Source organism: Puma concolor, chromosome C1 (genome assembly GCF_028749965.1).
Source record: "Puma concolor isolate L17-30 chromosome C1, mPumCon1.1.hap2, whole genome shotgun sequence".
NCBI classification, from domain to species: domain Eukaryota; kingdom Metazoa; phylum Chordata; class Mammalia; order Carnivora; family Felidae; genus Puma; species Puma concolor.
Window position 1 is genome coordinate 10017029 of NC_141674.1, and position 13039 is coordinate 10030067.

Consider the following 13039-nt stretch of genomic DNA (forward strand, 5'->3'; position numbering starts at 1 on the left):
GAGGCAGAGAAGAGCAGGGCAAAGAAATGAAGGGCACAGGCTCTGGACGCTCACTGTTGTTCCTCCTTCCAAGCCATGTGGCCTCAGGCAGCTTAGTTAACCTTCGTGTGGTTCGTGTGGTTTTCTTTCCTGTGGAGTAGAAGTACGAAGAATGCAGCCCTACTGCAGGGCTGCGATGAGGATCAAGGCATTGATACATGGAATAGTGACTGGTGTGCAGGAAGTGCTCAGTAAACGACACCTGCTATTGTTGCTACCAAAGCTTCTAGGACTGAGACGGGTAGGATACGCCAGGAGACGCCCTGAACAGGCAGCCGGTAAACGAGATTCGTCTCTCTCCATTCCCTGTGGGACCTCTGAGGGAGGTGAATGTTCTCTCAATTTATAGATGAGGCCATCCCGTGGATTAGGGCAGCTGCAAGTTCTCAGCAGCTCCTCCCACCGAGGAGCTCTCCTCCCCCCGAAGCTGGGCTAGCTTGAGTGACGTGGTTGACGACAGAATGAGACAGAAGTGACATTGTGGGGCTTCTGAGGCTAAGTCAGAAGAAGACTTTCAGCCTCTTGCCCAGGTGGCTTGAGCTGAACGCTTTGGGGAAATCCAGCTACTATAGAAGAAACCTACCTACCCCGAGACCATCATGCCGTGAGAAGCCCACACCACACAGGTCCTGGAGGATGAGATGCCGTGTGGAAGGAGAAAAGCCAAGGAATACCAAGGGGCCAGGTACAGCATTGACAAAGCCATCTTGGAAGTAGACCTTCCAGCCCCAGCCACCTCAGCGGACACTGATCAGAGGTGATCCATCCAGGAGAACCCTTCCTGAATTTCTGACCTGCAAAACCAGGAGCCGAATTAAAGGGTTGTTTCCAGCCACTAAGACTTGGGGTACTTTGTAACGCTGCCGTAGGTAACTCGAACAGATCTGTCCAACTGGCGAATGTTTACACAGAAAGGTGCTCATCCGGGGAGGAGAAGCAACCCGCTTCTTGGTGTGAGAGTTAGAAACAGGGATTCTGGACTCAGCAGCCTGGGTTGAAGTCCAAGCTCCATCCCTTGCTATTTGAGAGAATTCTTAATCTTAAATTTATAATCCAGGCGTAAAAATGAAATATTTGCAAGTGACTATCACATAGTAAACACTCAATAAATGTCTGCAGTCATTATCACCAGTGATAACTGATAGCAGATCAGCATCCATGTTCCCTGGTTCCAATCAAATGCATTTCCAGGGAGCCGGCCAACATGGGGTGTGTGTGTGTGTGTGTGTGTGTGTGTGTGTGTGTGTGTGTGTGTGTGTAATTAGAGAGGTTCCCACCTAGGCTTTGTCACTTGTAGCTTGCATTTCCACAAGCAGGTTATTTATCACCGAGCCTTAGTTTCTTCATCAGTAGAATGGGGATAATAATATCAGAGTTAGTGTATAGATAAACTATGACTTCCGCTATTTTCCTGCCCACAAATGGTTATGACAGGAAGGGGTGCAAAAAGATGGGAACACACACCATTGAAGGACAGCTTGGAAGTCTTCTCTCAGAGTGCAGAGAATAGACAAGACCTGTTTGCCTGGATTTTTCTGTTTCTAGAGAAGCACGCTTTGTGTGAAGTCTCCAAAAAGTTAGTTTCAATTATCTCATTGGAAATCGCCAACAGTCTGATAAAAGATTAAATAGGAATCACGGCCGGTGGATTTCTCTAATGATGGCTGTGCAGTGACAGCATCTGTTACCGGTTCACTGAGAACCATTTCCAAGATGACACACTCTTCTCACCAAATGAAAAATTAATTTAAAAATCCCCATCTCAGATGTAGCCGCAACAAACATTCCTAGAGCCAAAAATGGGGAGAATACATCCAAAGTAAGTATGGGGAGGATGCCCCTGTGGTTTTATATACATGTCTGCTGTTGAAAATCTAGGCGGGAATAGATACACATATATTTTTAATGTATGACTAAGTAATCTCCGCCCCCCCCCCCCCCCCGCCAAAATAAAAAGAAGGAAGAAAGAAGGCAGAGGGCATATGTGTGCAATCCAAATACATTCTAGTATCCCACCTTGTTTGCTGGCTTTTGACACAAAACAGAAGTCATTTTCCTCCTGCTTGGAATTTTGCTTGCAGAGGTTATTGAAGACAGCTGCATGGTCAGACCCAATGAGTGGACCCACAGACAGTCTCCCTGTATCGTTAGTACAGCAAATGGTCGAGGTTTATTTAGCAAGATGCATGTGGCCGGCGTCCAGGGCTAGCCATGTGTCCCTTCCTCACTTACAGCCCTTGCTGGGTCACCTGGCCCAAGCCCTATGTCTTGTTATTGGCAGCTTCTGAATTTCCCTGTTAATTTCTGAGTGAACATCAACCATTTTGCTGGAATGTTCATTCCTGTCACAGAAGGATGATCTGAAATATTCTTGTAATCTTTCGGCATGCACCTAGTTTGGGCTTGGGGCACTTGTATGAGTCTTTGAACCTAAGAATTCTCTGTCTAGTGGGTCCACCTTATTTATACCCTTATCCGTCTGTTCATCCATTTACCCATCCCTCCATCCATCCATCCATCCATCCATCCATCCATCTTCTCATCTGTCCATTTTAAATTCTTTGGAAGCAGAACTAATAGAATTGTACACCAAAGCCTGGTGCTCTTCCCTGGTGGAGGTCAGTGTGGGAAGCATGGATATTCCTTTTTGCCCCCATTTCTGGCTCCCGGAGCGCTGCTGTAGAACCTTCAGCTCTGAGAAGCACATTTTGAGATCCACTGCTCTTGGCCATTTGCCTAATCCTCAGCTTTCATTCCCAGTCTTATTCCCAAATATCTGTGTAGTTTCTTCAACTCTGATCTGCACATCCAGCAGCCTATTGAACAGTGTCCCTTGGGTGTCCCCACAGCCACTCAAACGCAACACTTCACGTGGAACCTATCACCTTCAGACCTCACTCCAAATAAGAAGTCCGTCTTCTAATTCTAGTTAATGGTACTGGTTCCATATAGTATTTCTGCTGCTTGTAAGGAAAAGGTTTAAAACACTGGTCTGTGAGCTCTGTGAAGGAAGTAGGACTCCTGTCTGGTGTAACTCTATGTCATGGGGATCGCTCTGACCCAGTGGCTAAGGGTTTGAGTCTGGAGCCTGCTCTACTCGTCTCTAGCTGTGTGATTTGTGCAAATTCCTTAACCTCTCTTTGATTCATTTTTCTCAGCCGCAAAATGGGAGAGTACCTACCTTGTTGGGTGTTGAGGATTAAATGGCATCGTGTTTACAAAGCCTTTGGCATGGGACCCAGCATGGAGGAAATGCTTGGTGAATGCCAGCTAACCCTTATCACTTCCCTATCACTTCCCTATCAACAATTCTGGCCAAATCTATCTCAACATTTCTTAAATTCCTCTCCATGCCTACCATCACTGTTCTAATTCAGGCCTCCATACCTTCTTTGTCGGGATTATTTAACAGCATCCTGTTCTCAACAGCCAAACTGATTTCTCTATGATACATTATTTGACTACATCATCTCCCATGGGCTTCCTTTCAGTGACAACCCATTTTCTGCTGGGAAGAGCTCTACCTCCTTAGCAAGGAGTATTAGGTTGTCCACAATTTCCAGGAGTACCTCTGTATCCTTTTCTGACCTCAACCCACACTTCATGTCCTTCCTCCCTCCCTCCCTCCCTCCCTCCCTCCCTCCCTCCCTCCCTCCCTCCCTTCCTCCTTTCCTTCCATCCTTCCTTCCTTCCTTCCTTCCTTCCTTCCTTCCATCCATCCTTCCTCCCTCCCTTCCTCCCTCCCTCCCTCCCTCCCTCCCTCCTTTCCTTCCTTCCTTCCTTCCTTCTTCCTTCCTTCCTTCCTTCCTTCCTCCTTCCTTCCTTCCTTCCTTCCATCCTTCCTTCCTTCCTTCCTTCCTTCCTTCCTTCCTTCCTTCCATCCATCCTTCCTTCCTTCCATCCATCCTTCCTCCCTCCCTCCCTCCCTCCCTCCCTCCCTTCCTCCCTCCCTTCCTCCCTCCCTTCCTCCTTTCCTCCCTCCCTTCCTTCCTTCCTTCCTTCCTTCCTTCCTTCCTTCCTCCCTCCCTTCCTCCCTCCCTCCCTTCCTCCTTTCCTTCCATCCATCCTTCCTTCCTTCCTTCCTTCCATCCATCCTTCCTCCCTCCCTTCCTCCCTCCCTTCCTCCCTCCCTTCCTCCTTTCCTTCCTTCCTTCCTTCTTCCTTCCTTCCATCCTTCCTTCCTTCCTTCCTTCCTTCCTTCCTTCCTCCCTCCCTTCCTCCCTCCCTCCCTTCCTCCTTTCCTTCCATCCATCCTTCCTTCCTTCCTTCCATCCATCCTTCCTCCCTCCCTTCCTCCCTCCCTTCCTCCCTCCCTTCCTCCTTTCCTTCCTTCCTTCCTTCTTCCTTCCTTCCATCCTTCCTTCCTTCCTTCCTTCCTTCCTTCCTTCCTCCCTCCCTCCCTCCCTCCCTCCCTCCCTTCCTCCTTTCCTTCCTTCCTTCCTTCTTCCTTCCTTCCATCCTTCCTTCCTTCCTTCCTTCCTTCCTTCCTTCCTTCCATCCATCCATCCTTCCTTCCTTCCTTCCTTCCATCCTTCCTCCCTCCCTTCCTCCCTCCCTCCCTCCCTCCCTCCCTCCCTTCCTCCTTTCCTTCCATCCTTCCTTCCTTCCTTCCTTCCTTCCTTCCTTCCATCCATCCTTCCTTCCTTCCTTCCATCCATCCTTCCTCCCTCCCTCCCTCCCTCCCTCCCTCCCTCCCTCCCTTCCTCCTTTCCTTCCATCCTTCCTTCCTTCCTTCCTTCCTTCCATCCATCCTTCCTTCCTTCCTTCCTTCCATCCATCCTCCCTCCCTCCCTCCCTCCCTCCCTCCCTCCCTCCCTCCCTCCCTTCCTCCTTTCCTTCCATCCTTCCTTCCTTCCTTCCTTCCTTCCTTCCTTCCATCCATCCATCCTTCCTTCCTTCCTTCCTTCCATCCATCCTTCCTCCCTCCCTTCCTCCCTCCCTCCCTCCCTCCCTCCCTCCCTCCCTTCCTCCTTTCCTTCCATCCTTCCTTCCTTCCTTCCTTCCTTCCATCCATCCATCCATCCATCCTTCCTTCCTTCCATCCATCCTTCCTTCCTTCCTTCCTTCCATCCATCCTTCCTCCCTCCCTTCCTCCCTCCCTTCCTCCCTCCCTTCCTCCTTTCCTTCCTTCCTTCCTTCTTCCTTCCTTCCTTCCTTCCTTCCTTCCTTCCTTCCTCCCTCCCTCCCTCCCTTCCTCCCTCCCTCCCTTCCTCCTTTCCTTCCATCCATCCTTCCTTCCTTCCTTCCTTCCTTCCATCCATCCTTCCTCCCTCCCTTCCTCCCTCCCTTCCTCCCTCCCTTCCTCCTTTCCTTCCTTCCTTCCTTCTTCCTTCCTTCCATCCTTCCTTCCTTCCTTCCTTCCTTCCTTCCTTCCTTCCTCCCTCCCTTCCTCCTTTCCTTCCTTCCTTCCTTCTTCCTTCCTTCCATCCTTCCTTCCTTCCTTCCTTCCTTCCTTCCATCCATCCTTCCTTCCTTCCTTCCTTCCTTCCATCCTTCCTCCCTCCCTTCCTCCCTCCCTCCCTCCCTCCCTCCCTCCCTTCCTCCTTTCCTTCCATCCTTCCTTCCTTCCTTCCTTCCTTCCTTCCATCCATCCTTCCTTCCTTCCTTCCATCCATCCTTCCTCCCTCCCTCCCTCCCTCCCTCCCTCCCTCCCTCCCTCCCTTCCTCCTTTCTTTCCATCCTTCCTTCCTTCCTTCCTTCCTTCCTTCCATCCTTCCTTCCTTCCTTCCTTCCATCCTCCCTCCCTCCCTCCCTCCCTCCCTCCCTCCCTCCCTCCCTCCATCCCTCCCTTCCTCCTTTCCTTCCATCCTTCCTTCCTTCCTTCCTTCCTTCCTTCCTTCCTTCCTTCCATCCATCCTTCCTTCCTTCCTTCCTTCCATCCATCCTTCCTCCCTCCCTTCCTCCCTCCCTCCCTCCCTCCCTCCCTTCCTCCTTTCCTTCCATCCTTCCTTCCTTCCTTCCTTCCTTCCTTCCATCCATCCATCCATCCTTCCTTCCTTCCTTCCTTCCATCCATCCATCCTTCCTTCCTTCCTTCCTTCCATCCATCCTTCCTCCCTCCCTCCCTCCCTCCCTCCCTCCCTCCCTTCCATCCTTCCTTCCTTCCTTCCTTCCTTCCTTCCATCCATCCTTCCTTCCTTCCTTCCTTCCATCCATCCTTCCTCCCTCCTTTCCTCCCTCCCTCCCTTCCTCCCTCCCTCCCTCCCTCCCTTCCTCCTTTCCTTCCATCCTTCCTTCCTTCCTTCCTTCCTTCCTTCCTTCCTTCCTTCCTTCTCCAACTTTCCTCTCTCCTCCCTCCCACCCTTCGCCCCTTCTTTTTTCTTTCCCTTTTATCCTCTCCTTTTCTTCCTTCCATCCTTCTTTCTCTAGCTGAGGTTTACCGGGGACTTCTATGTGCAGGGGGCTCTGCCCAGCCCTGGAATATAATGATGAGGGGCCACAGTGCCCCTTCCCTCAGAGAGCTCACATGATTGATAGTTGGGAATCCAGACATCGATCGAAGATTCATGAAACAAGCATCCAATCGCAGGCTGTGACAGCGCTGCCTGACAGGGCCTGAAATGGTGGGGATATTCAAGCTGGTCAGCGAGACCAGGGGCAGCATCCCGGAGAAGGCCTGACTCTCTGCCTTCACTGGGGGGTTAACCAGGCAGAAACAAAGGAGAAGGGGCTGTGTGTGCTTGTGTGTGTGTGTGTGTGTGTGTGTGTGTGTGTGTGTGTGTGTGCGCGCACTGTGATTTGAAGTATTGGAAGGTCTCCCCAACACAGGAGTTAGGCCTCCCAAACTCAGCCTTCTCCTTCCCCACGGGGAGTTCAGCCAGCCTGTGGGCAGGTCCACCCATGTGACGACGCAGAGGGGCTGGCCTGTCCTTTGCACTCCTCCCTTCAAATTCATGGCTCAGGCCCATAACCACAGCCTCACAAAAAAGAATGATGACTGAGAGCGTCATCTGGAAAATCTGTGACACGATGTGACAACAAACCAGCGTTATTTGGTTGAAATTCTCTCAAGGGTTGTTTTTTGTGTTGTTTAAGGAGAAGAAGAGGCGGATGCTAGTGCCGTTGCAACAGGAGACAGAAGCTTTAGTAAAACGGAGCTCAAACTTTGTGAATACGGCAAAGGCGGCTGGGGATTTGTAGTGAGGTGCAGAGAGAGGGAGAGAGAGCTACATCAAGTGGATAGAGAGCTACATCAAGGCTGGGGGGATGCTTGCTGAAGGCAGGCCAGGACTTCGGCATCAAAAGTGGGGGATGAGGGACTTGAGCAGATATCAAGGCTAGGGGATCTTTGCTAAACTGACTTAATACGATTCTTGCCCAAACTGGTTGGACAGGCTGAGGACGGGGCCCCAAGGCCGAGGCCTCACTGAGAAGAGGGCTCAGAGGAGCCTAAGTTTGGTCAAGGGGAAAGACTTTGTCAGTTTTTGTCTTGTTTTGTGTCTTCCTGTGTGCCCACCTCTGTGCTGCCCTTGAGGGCAAAATCCAGGGAAAAAATTGACCGGGAAGGGGTGTGTTTGCAGCGTGCTGAATTGCCTCTTTCTTTTCTGCCGAAAAATAAGAAGTCTGAGAATAGCTAGTATTTACCAAGCGCATGCTACGTACAGGAACTGCCAAGCCTGACCTCTGTTCATCCTCCCTGGGGACACTGAGGACAGGCACACGTGTGGCACGGAGGCTGTGCGCGGACCCCGGCCATGGCGGTGGTCACTTGATGATCCAGCTTAGCCCTGAGGTTTGGATTTCATGCACCTGTTCGCTCCTCTGTTGGAGCGTGAGCACCTCGAATGCAGAACCCAAATCTCCAAGAGCTCCCGTCACCAGTGCTGGCACTTGGCTTCTGTCTTGCTCCTGCTCCCCTTAGGGACCAGCCAGAGAGCTGAGCTCTCTCAACCCATCCAGGTCCTTAAGTCTTTGTGCCAGAGGGAGAATTTGACATAGAATGTCCGTGATCATTATCTACATGTTTACACATTGTGCTTCGTGCAAAGACATTGACCTTTGTGAGCCCTCTGTGTCAGCTGACCTCATCGGTATTTCAGAAGTAGGTCAGGAGAAAAAAGTGATGCTGGGCATCATGATAATCATCAAAAATGCGTCTGTTCGTCCCATACTTCGTCTGGCCTGGAGGTGCCAGGCCTTGTAGGATGGCGTATAGGAGGGTCCGGTTGAGATCGTATCTTGTTATGCTAGCAGGGTCTTTGGTTACAGGAAGGACAGGGTGCTGAGGAGTAAAGCCCAAGAGAAAGTTCTTGGGGAGATGGCGTGTTTGCACCGTGTGCTCTATGGTGCCCAATTCTCTGGTCCTCCTCCCACAGCCCAGGCTGCGTAGGAGAACGCAGGACTGTTGGGTCAGTTCCAATCGTCTCTGCCAGAACAGCAGAGGGGGATTGATGGGGTTGGGGGCAAAGCTAGGAGGGAGGCATCAGGAGATACCTTCTTCTCTCCGAGGAGGTATATCCCAAATCCCCTCGACCCAGGGCAGAGACCGGGGTGAGGGGAGACCTGGTGATTCATGTGTGTCCGCCAGGGGGCGCCCACGCATCCAGGCAGGGGGAACAGCCAAGGAAGTGCTCTGCGCCCACCTGCTCGTAGCTGAGCCCTCACTTTCCTACTGCTTGTGGGATGCCCACGAGGTTGGCCCGGCAGACAGAACCTGAGGAAACCATGATCCCCGCCTTGTGGTCCGCATGCACGTGTATATTCCCTTCCCCCGAGTGAGCCTGGGCCTGGATTCTTGCCCAGTTAGACTTCAGATGAGAACCTAGCCCCGCGAACCCCTGACTGCAGCCCTGTGAGGCCCGCGGCAGAGAAGCTGGCTGGCTACCCGGCGCCTGGTGAGGTGATGTGTGTGGTTTTCAGCCGTCATGTTTGCGGCAACCTGTTACCCAGCAGTAGCTAACGAATGCCGTTGGTATCCTGGGCACTCGATTTTTTTTCTTTTCTGCTCAGCCGTGGGGAAGCCTATCTGACGGTAAGGAATAGAAGACCTTATTTAAGTACTGACCATAACCCAGGGATGCAATATGGCTTTTATGGGCCTGGACACTGTTGCCACTGTGGGCTTCATCTTCCATTAAAACAAAACAAAACAAAACAAAAAACAAACAGTAAAAATACGTTTTATGCCTAACTTTTTGTAAAGGTGAATATAATCCAGGCTGAGTTCATTATTATGTATTCATTATTATATTTGTTTTTCTTCTAATTAAAATGAGAATATTTTCAAGGGCTCCTAAAAGTGCCTTGGGTCCCCAGCACGTGCCTACGATGCCTGATGGATAAATTGTCCCTGGCCTTTCCAGCCTGTCCACCACTTTAGAAGTTTTAGTAGATTGAGCAAATGGAAGTAAAAACAAGAACAGGGTGGACAAAGTAGAAAGTGGGAAGGAGAGGAGGAAATGGAGAATAGTCTATCATATCTCTGTATTTACTAAATCTCTTCCGTGGGTTAAATGGTAGAGTTACTGAGGCCACAAGGATGAGGGCGGCTTGGTTCTTGCCTTCTGGAACATTCTTTTGCAGTAGTGGAGATGAGACCATCCTGGGTGATGATAAATTAGGACAGAGATAATAAGGGCCACAAGAGAGAGAGGAGAATGAGCTATTCAAGAAAGGAGAAGATTCTGTCCCAGGAATTACTCATTCATTTGCTTGCGGGTTGGTTCATTTATTTTACAAACATTTATTGAATTATAGGTTGTGTGTGAGAGATATAAATGTTTACAAGAAGTGGCCCCTGCCTCCGAGAAATCCACGAGCTTGTATAGGAGACAAATTATTGTAGTACCGTATGGCAAGGGGTCTGTTCAGGAAGGCTGCCTGGGTGCGAAACCTAGCAGATTTCTCCACCTCTGCACCACTGACATTTTGGGCCAGACACTCTTCCATTGTGGGGCTGTCCTGTGCTTTGTAGGACATTCAGCAGCCTCTGACTTCTGTCTAGATGCCAGTAGTATCTCGCTCCATCCTGTAGTTGTGACCATCAAAAGTGTTTCCAGACATTGCCAAATGTCCCCTCTGGGGGACAGACTTGTCCCAGTTGTGAACCACCGGTTTAGAATTTACAATGGGACCCAGGGTGAACTATTTAATTAGTGCCACAGTTTCCTAATCCATAAAATAGGGACAAAACAGGACCCGTTTCACCGGCTTACGGCAAGGATTAAGTGAGATGATGGGAATAAAACACTTAGAATACTAACTGGCATGTAGTAAGTGCTCAGTCACAGAAGCAGTAGTTGGTGCCACTGTGCAGGGACAGGCTTTGGCACATGGTCTGAACTGCACCAGAGCCTGACTTCACAGAAGTCTGGGCGTACGGTACCTGGGTCGAGGGGATTTGGGATATAAGACACATGCATGTCGATGGAGTGAGTGAGGGAAGGTTCTGGAGATCCCTGATTGCCAAAGGAAGAGATCTGAGTCAGGAAGTGATAGAGATCATGGAGGTTTCTGAGCCGTGTTTATTGGCGAGCGAAAGTTTCTCAGGTATCCACGCAGGGAGGCCCTTCTGCCTCCGTTGTGTCCATCAGAGAGCGAGCTTCGCTAACAGATCTCGGGAAACCTAGAGCATTCGGGGCCGCCCAGGCTACATGCAGTGGCTCCCCAGCAGGTAGACTCGGAGTTCTGCAAGGCAAGGGATGAATCAGAGCAGAGGAGCCCAGGGCTACCCCCCACCCCGGAATCTCCACGCTGCTAGTGCACGGGACAAGGGATGCCATTGTGTGCAACAGAAAGTCGAAGACGTGTCCTGGACTGAACTCTGCAAAAGAGAATGTTAACCCCTCACTACCTGGGAGAAAAAAAAAATTGCTTCGGAGCCTATTTCTTCTCCCTTGAATCTCAGTCATTTCCTGCAGCGGCAGCCTTTCTGTTCTGGTTCAGCCGGCCTGCTTTCTGTTCGCTCCACCAGCGCCCTAATCCCAACTCATAGTTTCTACACTTTGCTCAGTGACTCAAATCCACCGTCTCCCTGACTTCAGGGTCCAGTTTTTCCCCCCAAGCCACCTCCTCTAGAAAGGCAACTCACCTTTAGGGACCCCCAACAAGGTGGCAGGTGTCTGCACACCTATTGTAAGATGAAAAATGTGCCCCCCACCCGCGCAGTTCCCTCCACCACGTCCTTATCCTAATCCTGGGAATCTGTGAACTTGTTACCTGACACGGCTTTGCAGACGTAATTAAGGGTGTGGTCCTTGAGATGGTGAGATTTTCCTGGATTAGCTGGGTGAACCCGGTATGATATGGACGCAGGAGGGTCAGAGTCAGAGGAGATGGGAGGACAGAAGCAGAAGTCGGAATGATCTAATTGCTTGAGGGGGGCCACACGCCCAGGAAAGCAGGCAGCTTTTGGAAGCTGGAAAAGGCAAAGAAAAGAACAAATTCCCCCTGGAACCTCCAGAAAGGACTCAGCCCTGCAGACACCTTGATTTTAGCCCGGTAAGCCTCACTTTGGACTTCTGACCTCCAGAACTGTAAGGTAATACGTTTGTACTGTTTTACGCCACCACGATTGTGATCATGTGCTACAGCAACAATAGGAAACGAATACGCCAACATTATATCACCGATAAGGAGACAGAGGCTCAGAGAGGTTCTGAGATGGTTTGCTGTCAGTCACACAGCAGGCGCGTGAGGATTGGAGACCCAGACAGGTCCCACTCCAGAGCCCATGTCTGTCTGGAGACATGCCGTGGGAAGGCCCAAACTGACTGTGGTCCTCTCCCCTATGGCACTGCCCAGTTTCTCAGATATAAAACGAGCAAGTGAACAGAAGACATTCAGATTTGAAAATCAGCTCTCAGAGCCAGAGCTGGGTTCAGGGAAGGGGACTTTGATGTTTAGCATTCTTGGGAGTTTATGGCCTATAAGCTCTTTCATTTGGGTGTGTTTAGAGTTCAGTCAAGGTCACGGTCTCAACGCCTCTGTGGGCCAGTCATGTCTATTCTGTGCTAAAGGCCCAGTCTGTGGTCCTGACTCCAGCTTGCCTTGAAATACGAGCGTGCGTTACAAAAGTGCCTCCTTTCTCCGTCCAGCAAGCCCGTGTTTCCTAACGCAGCCGATGGATGAGAGCCGGTGACTGGGTGGGACCCATCCTCATCGCTGGGAAGGCTACTTGAATGATGCGCTGATGGCCGGCTGGCCCATCCAGTGTTTCTTCCAGAATGCATGCTCCCTGAAGGCAGGGATTTTTTTTTTCTTTCTGTTTTTCTTTCTCTGCTGTATACCCAGTGAGTGCCTGGTACCTAGTAGGTCCTCAGTAGATATGTTTGAAAAAAATAAATGTAACTAGAGCACCAGACTGAAGTTCAGGTTCGAGTTTTGCCACTTGCTGGCCTTTGAGCAAGTCTCTTCATTTCTCTGAGCCTCTCCAGTCCTTTCTCTTGTAATAGGAAAAAATATGGGGTGTTTTTGAGCACCTTTTGGGATTTGGGGGCAGATACATAGGCATATTCCACTTACAATTTTTTGTAAGGGTGATTTATAAGGCATTCCTGTGTGCTAAATGATCATATCGGGTATAATGCATGTATTAGCTCATTATATTTGCCCAACAGCCACGAGGCTCAGGGAGGTGAAGTCAGTTGCCCAAGGTCACATGCATAGAAGGAACAGAACTGTCTGACTTCAAAGCTGAGATTTTATTTTTACCTCCACCTACCCCCGCCCGTCCCCTCCCCCGCCCCTCCCGCTGCTGTAAATAAAGGTAGAGAGACTTGCCTTGTGCATGGTCTTTAAGAGAATCCACAAAAGGATGTGTGGGTGGCTCAGTCAGTTGAGTGTCCACCTCTTGATTTCGGTTCAGGTCATGATCCCAGGGTCATGGGATCGAGCCCTGTGTCGGGCTCCACACTGAGTGTGGAGCCTGCTTAAGATTCTGTCTCTCTGTCCCTCTGCCCCTCTCCCCCCACTTCCTCCCTCTCTGTCTCAAATTAAAACAAGACAGGAGGGCGCCTGGGTAGCTCAGTGGGTTAAGCGTCCAACTCTTGGTTTTGGCTCAG

At 50.5% G+C, this 13039-nt stretch overlaps 1 protein-coding gene across 3 annotated transcripts in view; it reads left to right on the forward strand.

Annotated features, from left to right (window-relative positions):
- The window catches only part of KAZN (kazrin, periplakin interacting protein), a 1132657-nt gene that overhangs the window by 176524 nt on the left and 943094 nt on the right, over positions 1-13039 (forward strand). The gene's annotated exons all lie outside the window — the stretch shown is intronic.